Source organism: Corvus brachyrhynchos, unplaced genomic scaffold, assembly GCF_000691975.1.
Source record: "Corvus brachyrhynchos isolate BGI_N302 unplaced genomic scaffold, ASM69197v1 scaffold221, whole genome shotgun sequence".
Lineage (NCBI taxonomy): Eukaryota > Metazoa > Chordata > Aves > Passeriformes > Corvidae > Corvus > Corvus brachyrhynchos.
The window spans coordinates 708,267-731,454 of NW_008236622.1; the positions used below are offsets into that span (position 1 = coordinate 708,267).

At 37.8% G+C, this 23,188-nt stretch overlaps 1 protein-coding gene across 1 annotated transcript in view; it reads left to right on the forward strand.

Annotated features, from left to right (window-relative positions):
- The first annotated feature begins 167 nt into the window (after nucleotides 1-167).
- Nucleotides 168-23,188, forward strand: part of DLG1 (discs large MAGUK scaffold protein 1) — a 149,279-nt gene continuing 126,258 nt past the window's right edge. The window contains exons 1-2 of the mRNA XM_017726441.1: nucleotides 168-298; nucleotides 14,559-14,725. The gene's annotated coding sequence lies outside the window, so the exon portion shown is untranslated. The remainder of the gene's footprint in view (nucleotides 299-14,558; nucleotides 14,726-23,188) is intronic.

Below are 23,188 nucleotides of genomic sequence, written 5' to 3' on the forward strand. Positions count from 1 at the left end.
GCGGTGCGAGCACGCCGAGGGCAGCGTCCCTCCCGCTCTCTCCCGGCTGCGAACAAAGGAGCTGCCGCGCCGGGCTGGGGCGGTCCCGGCCACGGGGGCTTGTTGCATCCCCGGTGCTCCTGCCCGGTGCGCCCCGGTCAGCCGTGTGTCTGGTCTCTGCTTGCAGATACCCAGCGAGCCCTGCGCCTCCTGGAGGAATACCGCTCCAAGCTGAGCCAGACGGAGGACCGGCAGCTGCGGAACTCCATCGAGCGTGTCATCAGCATCTTCCAAAGTAACCTTTTCCAGGCGTTGATAGGTAAAGGTTGACTTCTTTCAGTTTGTGCGTAAGCCGGTTGGTTCTTGCTGATGCTGTCACTTGTGGTGTTAAGAACAAAAGGTGGTTTACCCTTAAATTAGAAGCCATGTGCTTCTTGTCGTTGTGTTTTTGTTTAGCATAGTAACACACGTGTTGTTACAGATCAACAGTTCACTTGTTACATGTACTTTCTTTATTTGAGGCTTTTGACTGATCCAAACTGCTTAAAACTGTGGAGTAGTTTTTAATTCTGTGGTATATTATCCTAGATTTCTTTAGATGGTTTTTCCATGCATCTTTGCTCACCTGATAAATTTCTAAGGAGGGTGGGGTTTTTTTTTCTCTCTGTATGTAACAGGTTAGTGAATGAATTGAAATGTTTTTAATTTAAGGAATAAGTCTCTAAAAACATCACAGAGTGTATAACTGAAGTGCAAATTTAACCTAAAGTAAATGGGAAGAAACCTCTAATGCTTCAGGGAGTACTAGTCATCTCTTCTCCTTTGTTGCATACTAAAGTGTAGTGAAAGCACTACTAATTCTTAGTTTAAAGTCCTTAGAGTGCTTGACTTAAAATGTTCCCATAACTTCTTAGAAGCACTTGCATGTAATTTTGAATTTCCTGCCTGTCTGTTTGGAAAAAAAACCTGAGCATAAATAGAACTTGCAGAATCCTGTCTTTATTTGGAAACTTCTGCAGGGAAGCAGTGAGGAGTGGTTTCTTCTTGATTGATTGTCACTATCTTTATGGCAGCTAATGTTAGTTTATCCTCAAGAATAAAGTTTGTTCTCCATCCTTGTCTTTTAACAGTAACCAGTGCCTGAATTGGACTGATGACAAACATTGTAGCTATATTTGTTACTTGACTTTCTACATGGTTACTGTCCTAGGGGTACACATCTTCCTTCACAGGGCTGCAGCTTCTTTGAACCTGTGTTGTGGTGAAAGCATAGGGACAGGCAAAACATAAACATGCATTGCTGCTGAATGCTTTCTTCTGGAGCATTTATTTAATCTTGTGTAGATTTTCAGAAGATAGTAATTGTGCTGGGTTTTTTTTCTTATCATGTAAGGTCACAAAGGGTAACTGTGAGAATAGGTCAGTTACAAGAATCTTTTCCGTATAGGAACTCTGCATTTCTCTTCACTACACAGTTGATGCTAATCAACTCCACAGTGAAGAGCTAAATATGATCCTTGTGGGACGCGTATGAACAGATTCACTCATTGGCAGTTCAGAATGTTGGATTCTTGTGTCAAAAAATTTCAATGTCGACTGCCAGTTTTCTTGTTCTGTGTGTGTGTATGTGTGAGGGCTTCTTATTTTAAAACTCTTGAAGGTCCATGCAGTACTCTGTTTTCTTCCCTTCATTGAAAAGATACCTGTCTGTTAGCCTTTGATACTAAAACCTGCAAGATGTAGTTTCTTCTCATACCCACTTATGAATCTTCATTGTATAAGTCTACACCTAGTTGTAGTATTGTAAGTCTACACCAAGTAGTAGACTTGAAAGAGCAGGCAACCTCATGTCTGCTGGCTTGTTCTGCAAGAGCAGAAAAGAGGAATGTGTTGTTGCCTGGGTGGGCTGTGTGGCCTGTTTTCTGGACTTGTAAGAAGCTGCACGTTGCAACCACAGGACCCTAGTTCTTGTTGAGTTCATCTGTGCACACACAGCAGGTGCTTCTTGGGCCTCTTGCATTAACTTTGCATATCCTGGGTCCCTGTATGATTGTTTACTAAATTGCATACATACATTCCCAAACCATCTGGCAGAAGGCTGGTACTTGCCAAGCAATTTATGCTGTCAGCTTGGGTCTTTCTCCTTTAACCTGCTTGCTTCTGTGGAAATACATCAGGGGAGTTCTTGTTCCTAGCAGGCTGCTCCTGGCTATTGTTTTCCTGGAAACACCTACCTTTATGGTGTGATTACTGCATGGTGGGGGTAAAGAGTGGGGAGGCTCCCAGGAAAGGATGTGATCTGGAAGATGGCCGCAGTTACTGGGAAGGCCTTGAGTTGACTCCTGCTTGTCTTTTTTCTCCATGAAGATCTGGGAGCAGGCTGGATGAAGTATTCAGTTTTGCTGGGAATTAGACTTACCTGGAATACGCCATTGCTCATTACTTTATGGCTGAATTTTAAGTGTGCCTTTCATAGAAGTTGTGATGTGTTCCCAACTGAAATAACCAGTGCTGTTCTGACAGCAAGTTTCAGGCTCAACTATACCAAGTTATTTCTCTTAGAGATACTTCTTCCAGAAAGTGTGCTACTTTTAGTTTCTGGTTTGGGTAGGGTTTTTTTTTTTTTTTTTAAATTTTAAACCAAAAAACAATGCAAAAAAATCCCGATCAAACTTCATCCATTTATTTTTTGCTTTTTCTGCCAAGTTACTGCACTATATCCAAGACTTGCTTGCCCATAGTAGGTAGGTTTGCGAAGGTTGTAGTCAGGATCTGCTGTCAACTTCATGTATCTTTTTTAGTATAATTTTTGACTTGGCAATCAAATGCTCTTCCTTCAAGCAATAAATAGCATTATGCACTGAAATACATCTTTGGCTTTATAATGGAGGAAATTAAATGTTACTAAAAACTACAATTTCAACAGTGTTTCATGTTTTTACATATTAAAAGGTTTTAGAAACTAAAGATGTTTTAGAAATTGAAAGGGGTTTTTTTTTTTGTAATTTCCATTTGGATGCTGAAGAATAAGTAGTATTAATTTTTTATTTGAGCCTTTTATATGTTGTCCTCTCCTTTTAGTTCTCTCAATAAAATTTTAGTTCAGCAATCTGCAAGCTTGACCTTGTTCTTGAATTATTGCTTGAAATCATTTGAATTAGACTAGTAACTAGTCAGTGTGAACAGCCAGTGTCACAAGATGGACATTGCAACAGTGTTACATTTTAAGTGAGGTAACTGTAAGAACTTTGAATCTGTAACAAAAGTGGTAACCAAATATGACCTCCATGAAACAGTCTCTGAAAAAGCCCATTTTTATATTTTTTGCCTTCTGTAATGTGGTATTTTCCATTGCTTCAACCAGCTATGTGTAATAATTTCTAGTACTTTAATTAAATGAATACCAAGGGCCTGTAATTAAAATCAACCCGAGAATAGTCTCAGTTTTAAGTCAATTTCCTTTTATAAAGGCTCAAAAATGTGTGGTATCTTTTCTAGCTTATGATTTCTTGCTTCCAGTTAAAATGACTTGTTACTGATATTCTCATCATTGGTGAGCCAATTTATTATGAGACCAAAGGAAAATATCCATATATAGAAAATGGGCTAGACTTATTTTCACTTTGGTAAAGTATTTGGTATTTATCTTCAAATAGTGAGATAATAATTCTGCAGGTAAGTTCTGTTCTTAGCTTAGGCACTCTTTCACCTTTTCAGAAGCTACAGGTTCTTGAAAAGGTACAGATATATTTATCTTTTTGAAAATATAAAAAGAAAAACACTTGCATGCAAAAGTAACACTTCTGACAGAAAACATGTGAAGCAGACTTCTGTTTATACACATAATATTTTTGTTTAATTAAGATCTGCTTGTAATGGGTGTCATGTTGAGGTTTACCATATTTAAATAGACTTCTAAAATTAAAAATATTATAGCTATAGCTAGAAACATGAGTTAGTTTGCTACTTTAAAAGCATTCATTTTCCTGACAATAACTAACTCCCTGTGCACTGGTGTCAGAAAAAGGGAGTTCTAGCAGAGTCGCTACATACACTGGCAATGCAGTTGGCTGTGCTACCCTTCTTGCCTAAAGTGGGGTGTTTTTGTATATATATCTATACACATATATATATAACTTTGTAGCTATGCATATACAGGCTTTTTAGTATAAAATAGCAAATCTGACTAGGGAAGATTCAATGTGTTGAATTTCATTGTGTAAGCAATCTCCTTTGTTTCACTTGGAGTCCTTATGTATGGAGACCTGCCTTGAAAATTGTGCTTATGCACTGGCGCTCCATAGCACTAGACATCCAGTGTAGGAAATTTTGAATAAAAAAATGTAGTTGTTTCAGTAATCCTTACTAAACCAAAGAACAGCTTCCCCTCATAATCTTGAAGGTGCTTTTAACCATAGTTTGGATGAGCTTTATTGATTGAACAGAACATATTACAAATGCTGTTAATACATTTTTACACCCCAGAAAAGGATGTCCTGTCTCTGAAAATTTTGAAAAAATTGATGATTACATAAAGTAAATTCTTTTTTCAGGTTTCTCAGCAGGGTGATTGGGACTGAAAATTCTAAGAATATAAAACCTAGTCTCATCTCTGTCCATAGTGGCTTTCTGAATTAAATTAGGAAAATACACCTAGATTTTAGACTGAAGTAGACTGGACTGGGTCAGCACGCCCCAAAGCTGTGTGTGGCAGCTCTGGAGCTCTTCTCGCTCCTTCGCACTTAGTCACCTTGGGAATATTTCCTATACTTGCTGGCTAACTGGAAATTAAACAAAGTTAAACACAAGTTCCTCTTCTGAAATGAAACCAAAAATACTTGCTCTTGGGGAAACCTCAGTATCAACTTTTATTTCAGCAGTACAGTTAATAGACCATATGCCATGATGACACAGTTAACTGCAAATCAGCACGAGCCTTTCCATTTTCAAAGGTTACTGAAGCCTTAGTGCACATTCTTTCAGACTCAGCTGAATAATATTTACATTAAGAATCCAGAAATTATTGTCAATAAGCTGAGGATCTTGTTAGATAGTCAATGAATATTGCTGGGGTTTGTTATTATTATGCTTTTATTAGAGGAAGGTTTACGGAGAATGGGATCTTCTGTAACATTGGATAGTACTGAAATTGTTGCAGGTGCTAAATAGGTTATATTCGCATTGAAATCTAATCCTTGCTGCATTTTTGTGACTTTTTCCCCAGACTGCAGCTTCTGTGAGTCAGTATCTTTGCTCATGTTTGAGGCTGAAACATCCATGCAATATAATTCTTGCAACGTTCAGGTGTTTATCGACTTTCCAGATAAGTTTCCTAAAGATGTACTGTGGTTATGCTTGCTGTGGTCTCCTCCGAATACACAAAAGCTGGTCAGTTTTAGAGAAATTTGACTTAGGGCTGTGTTTACAAAGGTAGTTAAGTACCTTCATCCAGATGGAAGGAGGATAAACATTTTACTTGGTGTCCAAATGATTGGAATGTTAATTTAGTCTTTGTAAGTATGTTTCTGCTGTGCAGTTTGTCCAACTGTCCCAGTCTTTGGAAGAACTTCATGTCTTCCTCTTCAAGAAACCTAATAATAAGTGAAATAGTCTCATTGCTCCTCTTTTTTAAAGAGTTACTTACTATTTTGTATGTATGTAGTGTAATTTGATAGCTTGCTTTTTTAAAGTGTTTTCCACCATCTTGCGTGTGCGTGTGGCAGGGCAATGTATTGAATTTTTGGGATTAGGTGCTGCTTTTGGTAGCCTAAAATAGCAAGTAATTAGTAAGTTGAGTAGCTACTGGTATGCAGATAAATAGTATTGTGGCAAAAGTTTATCCTTGTGGTGTTGCATTGACTGTGTATTCAGTGTTGAATAGCTGCACTGTAGAATGTATCAGTTGCAGTGTTCTCTTCCCAGGGTTACTATTGAAAGGGTCTGCTGACAAAAAAACCTTGTTAATAAGTCTGCTGTTCATCCAGGGGCTGAAAAGACAGTCAAAATTTTGAATAATTGGAATAGTTTCCAGGTTCTGGGAAAGTTTGCCCTCTGGCCTGTCCTTGCTTTATTTCCTCTGTTCTTTTACCTCTTTTCTCTAGTTGTGCTGCCTGTCTCCTTTCATACTTCTGGGTTCCTGGATTTGCTCCTCATCTCCCTCAACATTTGGTTCAGTGCTGGGTACAGTGTAGAGGAAGGGGGAAAGCATGAGAGAGGATATTTGTCCTGATCTTAGTCCTGCTTCCATGGTGGTCCTAGCAGCAAGGGCAGAACATCTTGTTCAGCTCTGCAGCTGGAATGCCCTGTGCCCCCTGTGCATCTGTTTGCCTGTATATTGAGAGATAGAGCTTGTTTTGGTGCAGGGGGAAGGAAACTTCAAAGAAACCGAACTGTAGCAGCTGACTAGGAGTCTCCTTGCACAGATGGTTTCCGGAATTATAACTAGGCCAAATTTGCAAGATTGTTAAGAGACTGCAGGAGGTGTAGGGCTGACGCTAGAATAACCTCCTTAGCTTCATGTCCTTTCTCCAAGTTAGGGGAGGTTCTAGAGCTCTCTGGTAAAGCTTTTATAGGAATCTTGTCATGTGCAAATATCTTCCCAGCCATGCCCTCAAAACAGCTGACTTATTTTGGCTTGAAATTAAAAAGTCAGCCTAAGACAGAGGAGCAGCAAGAAGAACTTGTGGGCAAATTGTAAAAGCACTGCAACTTTAAGTGGTTTTCAGAAACTTGTGTTAAAATTTGGCTGCAGGAAACACACAAGTGTTAGTGCTGGAGGAGATGCTACTCTGTGGCACACCCAGCCTTGTGTTGCCACTGCTGTCACATAATTACCTTGGAGCTTCCTGTAGGTAGAGGAAACCAATGCTTGTGCTGTCTCATCTAAGCAAAGCTGTGCACTGATATGGAAGCTCTACTTGGAGGGTTGAGTGAACGCATCCCAAAACTAGTTTGATTTTTTGAATGCATTTGTCTGGTGATAAACCTCATCAGCCCTGTACTAACATTATCTATGGGACATACTACAAATAAAACTTGATAGTAAGGTTTTTGTTGCCACTAAAGACAGTAGTAAATATATCCCTTTAAGAAAATAGTACATTTTTGTAGTGGCTACTGGTTTGCAACTGGTGTTGAGATATTTGGGGAGGGTGGATAGCTGGGAGTTCATTTTTAGTTGGATATTTGTTGTGTGTTTAGGGGGAAGTTGGGTGGTTCTTTGGGTTTTTTAGGCTTAGGCTGATGACTAAGTGTGCATGAGGTGATATTAAATCAGAAAGTTTAGACAACAGAATATTGTTGTGTCAGTTTTCATCTGGGTGTGACAGTTTTTCCTACCTTAATTCTGGACATAGAAGACCCTGTGGGTTTCTGAAGGAAAATTGGATAAAGACAATGGGAAGCACTTTTTAAGGAAAGACTGGACATGACACTTGGTGTAGTTGACATGATGGTGTTAGGTCATAGGTTGGACTCAATCTCGGAGTTCTTTTTACCAACCTAATTGATTCTGTGAAGATGTGGTGAAGGAGGGGTTAGTAAGCAAAGAGGAAAATATGAATGAATAGTTTGGAAAGTGTAAGTGGTCAGGTTGGTAAGGAGTTGAATTTGTCTGAGTGTGAAAAGCAGCTAGAGGAATAAAAGCAAACAATTAGATCTGAGGTTAGATGAGGGCAGTTTCAGCTAAGCACCAATTCAGGAGAACTGGAAGTGAAAAATGGAAAATAACATCTCCTGGAATTTGAATTAAGCAAAGAAGTGTGTGCAGAAAGGATATTCAAAGGGTGGGACACAGTTACTGGAACAAGTGGAAGAGCTGGGGATCAGTAGCTGGATGCTGCAGCTTGCAGCAAAGGATCTTGTAGAACAGAACGTGTAGTGAGAAAGCTGCACCACAAGTTGCTCCTTAAATTTTTAAGACGTCTTGATTGTGTGCATCAGTTTTAAAGAAGAAATAGTTCCCCAAACAGCCAACCCTGAAAGGGGCTTTACAGAGGTTGTGATGAGGCTGGTTTTCACTTCTCATAGTAAAAATGCATACACTGATTTTTGATCAGACACGCACACCATGACAACACAACCATTAAATACACAAAGAGAGTGGTTACTTAACTCTGGTCATTGGCTTGGTAAATGGACATGAAGCTTTTCTTGATGTTTGTATTTTTTTGTTCATCACTAATCATGCTCTTTTCAGGTTGTGCTTTACTTATATTAAATGGATATTCCTAGCTTGATGTAGCAGGTGAAGTAAGCATGCATGATTGAGCCTTCCTTGGAGTTACTAGGAGCTGCTTTATGACTGAAGAATGAAAGGCTGTAGTGTTGGCAGACTCTTTTGCCTGTTCTGACAGTGATCATGACTCTGTTTTGTCTATACGTTTGTTATGTTGGGCTGTTAAGAATTTGGCAGATACCGTATATCTCAAATTGCTCTGAACTGAAATAGCATGTTGACCTTTGTTTTCCTTTCTAGTAGTTTTAAGGCTTAAGTTTTCAAGTGCTTTGGGTGCTTTGGCAGGAAGCCCTAAGAAATAAAGCTGTCGTTCCCTCTCCTCCTTGATTTAGAGAAGTACTTAATTTATAATGGGATAGCACCTCTTCCTGGACAACACACAGGTAGTCAAATTCTTAACAAACCTGTTTTTTCAAATATGGGTAATGTCATAAACAAAAGCAGGCATTTGCATGTGCTCTATTTAGATCAACAAATGTCTGAGAAGAGGCAGACCAATGAGAGATGACAAAGGAATTGCTTACACGGACTAAACTAAGTCAATTTCTGATGGAATTCATGAACTCCTTGGTCGCTTGCAGGTCTGAGGGAGGGTGGTGTCTCTGAGAGGTTCTCCTGGACAAAGCTGGTATTGAAAAGCTTTGTGTGGTAAAGTCTGTATGGTGATGCAAAGTTATCTAGTGTTTTGCTGTCTTGCTGGCTTTGGCTGAAATTGGTTTGTTCTGCTGTTGAAGACCTATCAGAAAGGAGCACCTGTCAATGTCAGTGCAGAATTAACTAAGTAGCTGAAGCATGTAAATCCTGGTCATGCTGCCATGCAGAAGGACCTCGACAAGCTGAGGAAATGGGCTGACAGGAACCTCATGGAGCTCAACAAGTAGAAATGTAGAGTCCAGCACCTGGGGAGAAACAATCCTATGTACCAATATATACTGTGTGTCACCCAGCTGGAAAAAAATATTGCAAGTAGCGATGTGGGGGTCCTGGTGACAAAAAGTTGAATGTGAACAATCAGTGTGCTTTGAAACAAAAGGTGGTAAATAGTCTCTTGGGCTGCATTAGACAGCCAGCATTAGAATTGCCAGCAGGTAAACCCTTCCCTTTGCATTTTAGAATGCAAAACATGAATTTAGATTTTATAAAAAAAATGAACAAACAGAAAAGAAGCATGAGCTTCCTAAATTAATTCTTGTTCATGTGCAAAGCTGTTAACTACATTAAAACTGAAAACCTTCACATGGGGATACAATTAATACAGCATACACAAATGTGATTGTTAAATTCACGTATATTGTGATAGCAGTTTATACCCTTGTGTATTACATGATGTAAGGACAACAGTTCACTGGTTTACATGGACAGTATCCAGAGCAGTCTGTTGTAGTAAACGTGTAACTGTTCAAGGTCATGAAATGCTGAGCTTGTGTGGAATTTCCTGGCATTTATTTAAGAAAAATCATCTATAACCCACAAATGGTCAAGATGCTTGAAGTGTAAAAATGCAAAGCCTAAAAATAGTAGGTTACTGTGATCATTAGAGGAATGGTTTCAATTAAAAAAAAAATAAATCACAGAATCATTTAAGGTGCAAAGGACCTTTATGGTCATTGAGTCCAACCTTTAACACAGCATTGCGAAGTCTACCACTAAACCATATCCCTAAGCACCACATCTGCAAGTCTTTTAAACACCTCTTGTGACTCAACCATTCTCCTGGACAGCCTTTTCCAATGCTTGACAACCCCTTCAGAGAAGAAATTTTTCCTAATTTCCAATCTAAATCTCCCCTGGCACCACTTGAGGTCATTTCCTCTTGTCCTATCCCTTGTTACTTTGAGACCGGCACTCACCTCAACTACAACTCTGTTTCAGGTCGATAAATAGTAAATGCCAATGAAATTTAATTGGTTCCCTCCATACCATAATACAGAGGTTCAATATCAGAAACCAACATCATGTAAAAAAATTACAGGGAGTTGCTTGATGCTTGTTTGAAAACCAGAACATATCAAAAGACGGTCAGAGAGGAACGGAATGGGAGACTGAGTAAAGGGAATCTTTCCCATGGAGGTGCACAGTGTTGAATGTTTCTTCCTCCTCACTGTTGTTTTGTTGAGGTTATTGTTGTTTGCTGACATATTCTATGCTTCACTCTTTCTTCTCTACTTTGCAGTTGCATTTGAATTTCTTGTATGTACTGTGTATTTTATATATGCTGGATGTTCTTTGTTCTGTTACCCCCTGAAATTTTTTTGCCCAGTTCTCAAGGTTGGCTTCCTTTGACCAGTAATTAGCGGTTGCTGAATTGCTTGTAGACTTGAGGCCTCTGATACCATCCTGTGTCTTTGTTTTCAAGGCCTCTGCTGTCATGCTATGCCTTTGCTCTTCTATGCAGCTTTTTTTTCCTGAGGTCATAGGTAATCCATTCCCTATGGAATAACCCATTTTTATTGGTATGTGTTAGCTGTTACACACACACAGATGTAAATTTGTACCTTCAGCCTGCGTGTGTGCATGTACTTGTATTTATGTACAGCTTTTAGTTAGCTTTGGACAACTGTGTGATGTAACACTGAATGATTTCACATATTTTTGTATACTATTTATGGAATATATGTAGCAAATATTTATTTATGTATAAGCCGTGTGTATTATGTATAAAAATATTTATAGAAATAGGTGTTGGCTCACACAGTTGTCTGAAGATAAGTAAAAGCCATGCAAGTTAGATGAGTCTTCTGGTCTTTAGATAATTGGTGGTAGAGTTGGACAAACAAAAACAAAGCTCTGGGCAGGCCAGGACAAGTGCAGAGGCCTGGTTATTCACTTAACACAAGGCCCATGGACTGTTATGAGTAATGCCAACACCTTGTATATAGGGCTGCCCCATTCCCTTAAGAAAATGCTGTTATAGGTATCCCGTCTTTCACTTGCAAAGTTACAAGTTATCAAAAGGTTCACATGTAAGTGGATGCAGGGAATAATTCTGCTCAGCTTAATTGTCCTAGCTGACTATACTAAAATTAAATATTCCTTTCTGTAGGTGCATGTGGAGAACTTGGCTTGGGAATGAGATTTTTTAGAACATGCACTGACCTTAAGTTATCTTGATTACAAGTGTACCCTCTGTTGAATATATAGCAAAAAGTAGCAGACACTGCACATACCTGTACAAATGGTAAGCAGAGGCCTTATGTTTGATTTCTAAGGAGTGGGGAAGAAATTGATCTTGAGGAATGGTGTCATGTTGCTGGTTGGAATCCTTGTCCGTGGAGGCAGATTCTTTAGACAGAATTGATGTAGTCTCTTGAACCGCCCTCAAATACACTTTAGGAAAGAAAAGAATTTGTTTCTGCAGTTCTGCTGTTCTTTTAATTACTGTGTTGTGGTTTTTAGTGAAGCTGGATCTCCCTTGTAAAGTCGATTTGGGTTTCAGTTTGTATTTGGCAGATAACTCTTGTTTGCTTTAAAAGTGAGCAGTTTTAGCTTCTGGCATATCATGTTATTGGTGAACTAGCCTGTTCAAAGAACAAAACTAAGATGAGTGGAGAATATGAGAAGGGGGTGAGCAATACACCAGCAAATGGCTTTTAGAGTAAAAAACCCCAGTTTGTCACCGTTGCTTATCTTTTCACACTACTAATAGGCTAAGAATACAATTTTCCTTTTCATAAGAGTGCTCATTGCAGAACTGGTGGTCTGTCACTTTGTATAGGCTTTTATCCTTTTTGCTGTCAACCATATTTCTGATTTGGCTACTTAATGTGGTTTTACTTGTAGGCAGACCAAATTTCAGGATGGTTTTATGTGTTGCCTACCATTCATCACTTTTTGTCACTTTGGATTCCTAAAACTCTGTGCTCCTATTTTTCAAGTTTCAGCTGTTCCTTTAATGTTCCCCTCTAGTTTTGAAATGTTCCCCATCGGTGTTTTCTTTTGCTGTTTTGTGATACCTGGTTTGAATCAGTTTTCTGTAGCTTAGTTTTCTGTAACTTAGTTTGGGATATAATCTCTCTTGCAATTAATATGGGAGAAAAGTGCTGTAACAAGAAATGGCACATCCTAGCTTGAAGAAGGAATCTGACCATAAATACAACTAAAACTTAGTATTTTACTACCTGCTATTTGTAATAATTAGGAAAATGTTAGAACTTTTCATATGCTAATGTGTCCACACATCATTAACATGTGTTCAGTACATATTCAAATGTGTTGAGGTGATGAAATATTTTTGTGAGCTGATATATAGCTGTAGAAAAGAAGAAGGAATTTTTAGATTTAATTTAGTATGGTTTAAGTTTCTTGCTTTATAAAAGTGTAATTGTCAACTTGCATTCTTGTGGACCTAATGTGTTCAGGGTTCATAGGTGGCTTGCCTATACTTGTACACACTTAATGTTTGCATTCTGAATCGTAAAAATGGAAACTTTTTTTTAAGAAGGTAGATATTATCATATAGATACCAAGTTTCTAGAAACTTTGTGGATTTGGAGCAAGTCCAGGATAAACAGAAACTAATCCCCTCATTAAGTGGTGCATATATGTCTTGCCATCTTTCAATAGCAAGTCTATTGTGGTGTCCTGCATAGAGAAGTGGAGGTGAGGTATGGGAAATGCTGTGCTTTTTGAAATGAGTCGTTCTGCAGGAGGAGTAAATGGCTACCTCCGCTGGCAGGGACTTAAAAGGAATAGTAGCAGAATTGAAAATCGGTGTCCTAGATTTCTGTTGCAAAACAGTTGCACAAATAACCCCTTCCCATAAATAATGTAGTGATCTTCCTGGCTTGGTTGCTGTGGATTGCAGCTATAGAATCAACTTAAACCACTGCCTATTTTAATGTACAAAGTACTCTCTGTTGAAGGAAAAAAATCTTTGCTGGGTGTGCTTGATTGATGTATTGATGTTAATGCAGCTGCAAGACAAATTTGCAACTGAGGGAGCTAATGTGAAAGAGATTTAAAGGCAATTTGTATCTCTTAGGCTGCTTTGCTCCTGTATATCTAGGTCACTTAATGTCTTCTGCAACCCTCACTGCTATTTCTTCCAATCAGCAGCGCCAAGAGCAAGTATAACTTTAAAAATTAATGTAAGCTGTTGGTAAGAATTTGACTCTTGTTCAGAGGAAAGATACAAATGGAATTTGAGAATTTCAGTTTTCTGAACTGGTAGAGAGCAGAAGTGCAATGTCTATAAAAACACATAAGACTGGAGTGCCAGCAACAGTATTTGCAACTCTTAGTTGTGTGGTCTTTTTTTTGTGGGATGGCTCTATAAAGGAATTGGTTATTGTGCCTCTGTTACTGACTCTGGGCTGTTGCTAGAAAGCTACAAAACTGCAGCTTAGACTCCTCACTCATGGCTGGGTCCTGTTTCCTTTGGCTTACTGTGTTTGTATGTTTGTCTTCTATGAAGTTGGTGTGATTAAAAATCAAGAGTTTGCAACTCTTGATTTTTACTTTGAATAAGAGACTAAAACCTTTACAGGACAACTTCTTAGTTTGCCCTTCCCTTAGCCTATAGCTTCTCTGACTTTTTTTTTTTAAAATGTGTGTGTTTATGGATCTGATTGCAGTTGTGATAGCAGGTTTCATACACCTACACTTCATAGGAACACCTTTGGTGCTTCTTTATATTGCATTTTTTATTGATGCTTCATGTAGTGAGTAGGATGTCAATAAAAAATGCAAGACAGCCAAATTTTTTGTTTCTCAGATGTTTCCAGCTGAGTCTTCAGGGTTATGGAAAAAGCTGTTAACTAGTTCATGATGGGTAATTCATACTGTTAAGTTTCATCCTATTTCTGTTACTTAGACTGAAAAAGCAGATGATGACCTATCCTCATCAATCTTCCCTTTCCCAACTTCTTGCAGCTTCTCTCTTGCTGATTTCATCAGTATACTTCTATTCTTCTACTTCTGTGATCATTTAGTTGAAACATGTACAAAACAACCTTCTAATATTGCCCTTCAACAGTAGATTTCAGCTAACCAAAGGCTACATTAGTTGAAATTATATTTACCAAAACTTGAAACATGGACACTAATCCCTTCCACTATTCCACTGCAGTTATTTCATGTGCTTCTGCTGTTCCTGCTGCAGCTTGTGCTCCTGGGGTTGGTGGCAGAAGCCCAGAGTGAGTGGGTAATGGAGGCTCTGAGACAGGGGCACAGAGAACGAGTTGTGTGTGCGGTGGGGGAGGTTCATGTGATCGTGCTGATCCCTATGAATTTACCCATGACAGATGAAGCCAGATCTAATCCGTTTTGCAGGAGGAAGATGTAGTTAAAATCAGAATATTAGAGGAACTATCAAGCCTAACTGCAATTTTTTTTACATGTTTAGATATTCAAGAATTTTATGAAGTGACCTTATTGGACAATCCAAAATGCATTGATCACTCTCAGCCATCGGAACCAATCCAGCCTGTGAATACCTGGGACTTCTCCAGCCTTCCAAGCACAACAGTGACATCAGAAACATTGCCGAGCAGCCTTAGCCCCAGTGTAGAGGTATGATATAGAAATCGGTTTTATTTTTCTTGTTGAGACTATTAGTTCAACATTGTTCTCTAAGTTTCCTTCATTTTATAAAATATTAATTTTCAAAGAAAATGTACATTATTAAGATCAATAGTCATAGGGGATTTAATTATTGAAATGTTTAATAACATGTATGCATTTTGCTTAGTCAAAAATTTATAAACTCATTTGTCAAATGTACCATTAAGTGACCATTAAATTGGATTTATGCTTTGATTTTGGAACCTCACTGACAGGTTTATTAGTATGCTTATACTCATCCATGCTCATGACTCTTGAGTCATTCCTTCATTAATTATTTGGGAAATCTGAGACTGTTGTCTTTCTGATTAGTAACCTTTTCAGTCTGATCATAAGAAATTCTCTGCTACTTCTATATCTGTGTTCTGGAAGGACTTGTTTTTGAAAACAATATGCAGCCATTTGTCACTAGTGAATGGTGAGAAAAATGAGCAGGAAAATGCTCACTGTTGTACATTTTTCACTAAAGCAAAATCTCCCTGATCAGTTTAAACTTAAAATGTTGACTATTTTCACATCAGAGCTATTATTTGTCCCCAAAGAGGTGAACCCTTGAAGTGTGCCCTGGAAACTGACACCACTGGAAAAAGTGTGTGAGTTTCTCAGTAACTGAAGCCAGTGCACTGTGCTGGTCCATTTTCATGAAATGATTGTGGAGCTCAGGAGGAGCCCTGGGAGAGATCAGCCAAAGGACTGGTGCTGCAGCCTGTAGGGAAGCTTGGGAACTTGTACTACTCAGCAAGATAAAGTGGCTGGGATGTCTTAGTGAGTGAACCTTTATCAGGGGCTGTTGGGACTGTGTAAGAAGGTTCACTTAGCTGCAGATCATTAGTGTGTGATGTGCTAATGAGTTTGTACAGTTAAAAAAAATGCTTGTGCTCATTGTAGCTTTTTTCAAATGTGTCATATTGAAGCTAGTATGAAATACATCAGGAATGCTTTAAAAGAAGCTATAGAGGAAATCCAAAACTTGTATTCTTTTGGAAAGTAAAAAATGGTGAGTAGGTAAAAAGGTCAGCCAAGCCAGGGGCAAGACTTATATATTGCCAAGAACAGCCATTAAAATATCTTTACATGAAAAACTGAGCAGCCTAGGCATACTGTCTTTTTCAGGTTTGTAAGTAATTGAACACTGAGGAATTTAAATTCTAGTTGAACTTGCAATGTGGGAATAGATTATTTTCTTGTTTGTGAATCTTGGTTACACAAGATTATTATTAAAATTTAAATTTTATATGTCTGTGGAATCTACTACCTGAAATTGCATTGAGAAGGCCACTGTCATTGTAGTCACCCTAATGAATTGTCATTGGAGGAAATGGGGTAATGCTGGAGTATATGAGAAATAGCATGGAAAAGGCTATTGTGCTATTTACCTGTATGCCATCATCTAAATCTGAGGCTTAGAGCTGTAGAACATCCCTTTTTGAAGGTATGGTGGGAATGGCACCTCTTAAAAGCAAGAGCAAAAGGAGCTGTAGTCAAGGAGAGGCAAGGCTTATTTTGTCTACTGAGATGTTTTGAAATAAGCTGGTTCTATTTCATGTTTGCATGTGCAGAGAACTTAATGAGGCAATTTGGGAGTCATTGCAGTTGCCCTTAGTCATGGAGGATGCATGAAGTTCCCAAAAATGGCGGATGGACAAATGCCATCTTTTAAAAAGGGAATACATAGGAGTAAGGCAGGAGAGGAGGATTTTAGGTTTAACAGGTACAGTGAATGATTCCACAGTTTTTTAGTAGCTCCTTGAAAGTGATAAAGGAGCCAAATAATAGCTCTTATAGTTGTTGATGACAGTTTTTTCAAACAGTTTCTTTCTATTGTGGTAATCATTCTTGTGGTAGGAAGAAACCATAAATGTGATAAATTCTGACTTGAGTAGAACTTTTGGCATGGTTTAACAGGCTATCTTTTGAGATAATATATCAGTTAAAGTTTCTCAAAAAATGCATCCTAGGGTTGGGTTTTTAGTGAAAACATCCTTATTAAATTAGAAATTGAACCATGGGAAGAGAATGGTATGTTACTGCTTCATCAGCTAAGACTAGAATGAAGCCTTGGGCAGTTGAAGTAATTAATGTCCTACATTTTGGCTGAACTAATAGAAGTTGAATAGCTAAGAATTGGTTTCTCAGAAAAGGTCTGGGTAATTTTTGAATCTTAAGGTGAGTCAACCATGGCATGTTAATAGATGAAAAGAACACCTTACTGACATAGGTATGGTGTAAAACTATTCTATTCTACTTGGTCTGCATAAGGCTTTGCTGGAGATATTGTCAAATTTGAGGTATCATGGTGTGAAAAAGATGTTTGATTTCAGTGCTTAGAAGAGAGTGACATGGAAGATGTCATCTTGGAAAGAAGTGAAGACCGGGATGGTTTGGTGTTGCTTGAAAGAATTGGACACTTAATTGGGAAGAGAAATTTCCTGTATTTATAGAATGTGAAAAAGAAATATTTTGTTTTTATACAAGATGTGCTAGGCTTACACTATAGAAATAGACTTACAAAAGCATTTAATGTGTTTTTCTGAGCACCAGAATAGCATAGTACATGGCCAGTCTCCCTTATTGAAGGTCTTTTGAGGCAGCATGATGGTCTTAAAGGTCATAAATGTTTTTGTTTTGTTTTGGTTTTTAATCCCTGTAATGCACCTGGGAACAGTGTAATGGACTTGAGGATTCATGTCCCTACCAAACCATTTTGTTATTAGTAAACATGCTTCAAATTCTAGCAGCCTGCACTTGAAGCACATATTTGCTGCTATGAGATTTGTCTTATGATGTTGCCACTGTAGGACGTTTTGTGCTTCCCCTATAGGAGAAGCAGATGTCCGAAGTGGGGAATAGTTTGTGGTGTTAAATCCATGCTTTGTGATTATTCACTCCCAGCCCCTGCAGAAACGGTTTGCAGCCCTATACAAGGGTAGTGTTGTCCCTGTATCTTTCTATGTTGTACATGAAGGTGTGTTTTTATTCTCATGTGCAGTTGGACTGCCAGGACTTGTCCTTGACACTGCACCAATGACACCAGGCACATTGTCATGGCAAGGTCACTAATGCATTGAAAGAACTGCCTGATTTGGAAAGGCTTACCAGAGACGTGTCTGTTCTCAGATGCACTGTTTACTTCTCCACTACAGTCTGGTGGCCATGCTAGTGTTACCTAACAGAACCTGATATGGTGTGGATTACTTTGTTATTTTTCTAAGTGGCCCAGATTTGAACATTTATGACAAAGCTACCCATCTTCCTTCATATTTTTTGTCTTGAGTATCATGTGAAAGTCACTATTGTTTGACCTTCAGTATATGAAGGTCAGGTTTTAGTTTTACTTCCAGTATTTAAAACCACTGTATTTGTACTTCCAGTATTTAAAACCATTTGCATATATTGGTGTTGATCCCAGTTCATGTGAAACTGAAAGCAAGCTTTTCTCGCAGTCTCTGTCACTTACAGTAAATGTTACCTTGTATTTCATTAGTTAGAGTACTGTTTCCATGTTAAATCGTAAGGTGAACAATTTTGAAAAGTGGTAGTTTGGTGTTGGTTTCTTTTTCTTTTCTCTAATATATCCAAATGTCCAAATATATATATATAATCCAATAAATATATATATATAATCCAAATATATACGACAACTGTTACATAAACATATAATCTTATACCTTTTTATTGACCTTAATTCTTTCTTCTTCAGTGACTGGTTTTTTTATCTTTATATACCTGCTTGGCAATACTTTTCCTTCAATATTTTAAAATTTAATAAAAATTATGAGGAGAAATTTAGCATGCTTGCTATATGTAGTATGTGAAAATTTATGTTTTAATGCTCAATGCATTTTTGGTTTTGGTAATGCTTTTTTTAGCTACTTAGCGTTTTTTTAAAAAGTTCTTTTATATTTGGCTTTAATAAACCCAAGGGAGTAATAATTCTGGTATGTGTTTAAGCTAGCTTTTAAATTATAAATTCTCACTTTTCAGACTTTCAAGGCTGCTGTCCAGTTCAGTATTAGTTCATTAACCAGACTCAAGCAGATTGGAACACTTCATGCACTTTGAGATTATTTTAACTCTATTCTGTGCCTTGCCAGGCTGGTGAGTTTGCAGGTGATAAGCATGGGATGTTTTTCTTCTTGCTTGGACATTGTTAGCCTTTGAAGTAATGTATTTCAACCCTGTTTCTTTTACCTTGCTGATATTTTTTTGCTGTAGTTACTGTGGACCAAAATAATATTCTTCCAGCTGACACTTTGATGGTATATGTGAGAGTTGCTGTGAGAGTGGGAATGTAATGCTCCCCTAAAGAGATTAAGGATTGAATTACAAGAACTTTCTACACAGCTGACTTTGGGAATGACTTTTTAGCAATGTGTGGTGGTGTATATACATAGAATAGTGGTATACAAGCTTAGGTTGCCTGAGGACTTCTAATGGCACGTAGCCTACTTCTGTTTTTGCCTTCCTACCTCTGAATCCCAAGACTGGAGTTTGTATTCCCCATAGGTTGTGTATTAGAGAAAGCCAGATTGCAAGTTTTCCTGCTCATAGCAATCTGTTTTCTTTTCCATGCTCTATATTTCCCGGAACATTATTTAACAGTTTTATTTGTTTCAATCTCCAGTACAAAATTATGGGAAAAAAAACCACTAAAAAAAAAAAGTGATTCAAGAAAGTGATAAAGCAGGAAAGGAATGTTAATCCTTTCAGTACCAGGAACTAGTTTAAAAAAGAAATATATGCAATCTGAAAAGGACGAATGGTTCATGCCTTTTCCTTGTGTGCATTAAATGCTGAGCTCAAGTGTGCCTGGCAAAGCGAACAAATCTGAAACAAGATCTCGGCGCTGTGTGAGAGCAGAGCCTGTACGGGAGGGAGCGGCTTCGGGAGCTGTTTGCTGTGATCTGTGGTGCCATCTGCAGGTGGGACACTCGGTGTTTGACAAATACGCGGTCAAACTTAAATCGCTGGAAGAAATCTCTGACCTAATTGAGTAGTGTATTGCTAAGGAAATAGTAGTCTTGTGACATTCTTTTTTCTCTTTAAATCCGTAGGATTTGTTTTAGTATTTTGATTGTTTTAAATCAGAGAAGTTAAGATGTTTGCTGTTTAGCTTGAATTTAAAAGTAGCCACAATCATTTGATTTTACATGTTGAAAAAAACCGCCACTGAACAATGTCTCAAAGGAAATTTTTTGCCTTAGGACGTGGAACTCAATCTGGAGTCTCTTACAGTTGCATGAGGATACCTTTGTATTTAGTGAGTAATGGTGTCTGAAGGACTTTGTTCTGATCTGTGGTTTTCCCATCTATCTGCACTTGCCAATGTGTTTAGTGTCTGGCATGTAGAGACTGGCTAGCTCACCCTCTTCTAGGGCCTTTTGCCAAATTCTTTTTTTATACAAAGAAAGCAAAAGAGGAAGTAAGGAAACAGCTGATAAGTCTGCAATTTCAGCTAAAATTTGATGCCAAGGCAGAGTGGACAGGAAACTCGCTAAACATCTTGCAATTACAAAATAACTCAGTATCACCTAGGAGGTCAGTTACATTGTGAAGGATTTTGACTAGCTAAGTCTTGAAAATCTCAAGAACTGGAAATGCAAAACTTTTCTGTCAGTCTTTTCCAGTGCTTGAGTATCCTCATGGTGAAAAAGCTTCACCCTATTTTTGATTGAAATTCCTGTTTCAGTTTATTTGTAGTTTCTAGGGTTTTTCCATCATACAACATGGACTTGAGTTTGTCTTCTGACATCCCACTGTAGGTACTGGAGGGCTGCTTTTAGGTTCTGCTGAACTCTTTCTCCAAGCTTAAACAAGCCCTGTATCCTCATCCTCCCTTTAAGGGCCAAGTCTTCCAAAAACCCTCTCAATGTCTTAATGGCCCTCTGCAGAACTTGCTCCACATTGTCAAAATCCTTGTATTGGGGCCCTAAAATGGAATGCAGTATTCCAAATGCCCCTAGTGGAAGTGCCAAGCAAAGGGGAATAATAGAGTTTTATGTTACTACTGGTTGTGTTTCTGTTAATGCAGCTCCTGTTCTCCTTTGCTGTTAAGGCCTGCTGCGGGCTTGTGTTTGGTTTGCTCAGTATCTGTCAACATGAATATTTTGGAAAGGGATAAAGTTAAGCTAACATCATTTTCACCTCCAATATGGGAATTGGCTTTGTTTACAAAGCAGCCAGTAACGTCTTCTTAACCTCTCTAAAAATGTGACAGTTTTGTATAACTTCTTAATAAGATAAGCTAATGTAGACAGGAGGAAGGAATTTGGGATGTCTAGTTTCTAGTGCAATGAAAAAATCTATGTTTAATCAGTAGCAGTTTGTATTCAGGATGGAATGGTACATCAAGCAGTTAATCAGAATCTCAGAGGAAGCCTTGTGAGGAGATACCTGCAAATGTAGAGTACATTATTAAAGTGCAGGATGCTCTAGTTCTGTTTTTCTGTTTCTGAATTTTAACTGCAATATCTTCATCTGGATTTACAAAGTCATTCTTACCTGTTGTATTAACAAGCTGTTCCTGTGAAAGTCCCCAACCTATTGTACTATGTTCAAATACCTTCTTTGCTTTAATATTTATAAAGATTCAGTTTTTTAGCTTGATAATATGCTATATCTGATTGCTGTGCTCCTTGTTATTGTACTGGTCCTTTATGCCTGTATCTGTATGTGTGTATTGCCCATTATTTATATAATCTCCTTTGCTGCACACATGATGTGCTTGTTTTGTTTCAGCACCAATATAGTCCTGGGTTACTCAGAAGCTTTGCTTTCTCTGTGTTAACTTTACAATGAGGAAATGATATTTGGTTTGCTATGTATTTTGCTTTCAATACTTGAAATCCAGGCTGTTTGTACAAAGAAAAGAATGTAAGTCTTGAATGAAAGCTGAAAAAGTCTTCCAGGGGCAGGCTTCTGGTGAAAGTGAATGCAAAAGCAAATAAACAAAATCCCCATGCTCTGTTCGGGGTGTGTATACAAGCAATAAAACCCTATTATTTCTAAATTTCTCAGTTTAGGAGTAAATAGACAACTTGCAAATTCACTTTTTAAAAAAATCTAATAATTACATCTTGCAGCCAGGTTCAAAGATAGCTATATAAATTAATTTATGACATCTTACACTTTTAGTGCTTTCTTTACTAAAGTAGCTGAGAAAGTGCTTGCAGTGATGATAGTGCTTGATGTTTACTGAGTCTTTGATATGTCTCCTCAAATATGCTGAGGTTGGGCATTTGACATCCCCTTGCGAAGCTGAGCTGAGCCTGCTTCTCTGGTTACACCTGTGACAGCTCTGTGTTATGTGGCTTTTCTCATAGAATCCAAGAGCAAATTAGCATTTAAATAACCACATGCACTTTTAAATTTGTGAATAGATTAAGAAATTATTTATCTGCAAAATCAGTATTTTCCAAAGCATTGTTTTAATTTGCATGATTTATTTCTATGTGTAGTTCATCTGTGCATGAATTTTCCTTTATTTAGTTATCTGGTGGCTTTGTAGATAGAATCTTCCACACTGGAAAAAGAATAAGCCTGTGAAGGTACAAAGAGTGACTGCCAAACATAACCTAAAAGAATTTATAAGTAATTTTTCTTGTCTTGAATTAATCTCTTACTTTGTGTTTCTCACTTGAGAATCATCCTTTTTTTTTTAATATTAATGCCATGAATAGTGGTGAATGGAAATGCACTTTTTCCTTCTGGCCAAGCTGTATAGAATAGTTGTTACTGGTTGTTACTGAGATCACTTGGAGCTGACGGGACAGAAGGATTTATTTTTAATAAGGTTGAATGACATTGAAGAGATCACAATGTTTCTCACAAATTCAGTAGAATAATAGTTTTTTTAATGACTAACAGCACTGTGTGAAAATGTCTTACTCTTCAGTGCATGAAAGGATGACTTTTCATGCATTTCATTATTTTGATTCAAGTTTTGGTGTGTTCTTTAATATCTTTCTTTTCCTTCTCACAATATGGTTCAAAGGAAAGAAGGTTCTAAGTTATTTTATTAAATTGTTTAATTACAGTAGTTTTACTTCTGAATTTTTTACCTATTTCTCATTTTGAAAAACTTTCTTCTGCTCTCCAAAATTTAACACATGCTTGCCCATTCAAGGAGTTTTATAATTTGCTTTCAAAAAGCTGTATTATTTTTTTGTACGAGAATGCTAAACCTCCTGAATATTTGAGCCTTGGTCAATATTTTTTGAATGTTTATTTCTTCTACATACAGTATTTCCAGTGAAAAGTCTGCAGAAACTGCTTTAGGGCTAGGAAATACTTATTTTATCCATAGTACTCTTATTTTTGAGTCCTTCTCTCTCTGTGCACTATATTTATGAAAATGTGTATTGGTGTTTGCCACAAAACTTTTTGGTGTACTGGTATGGAATTTTTTCCCCT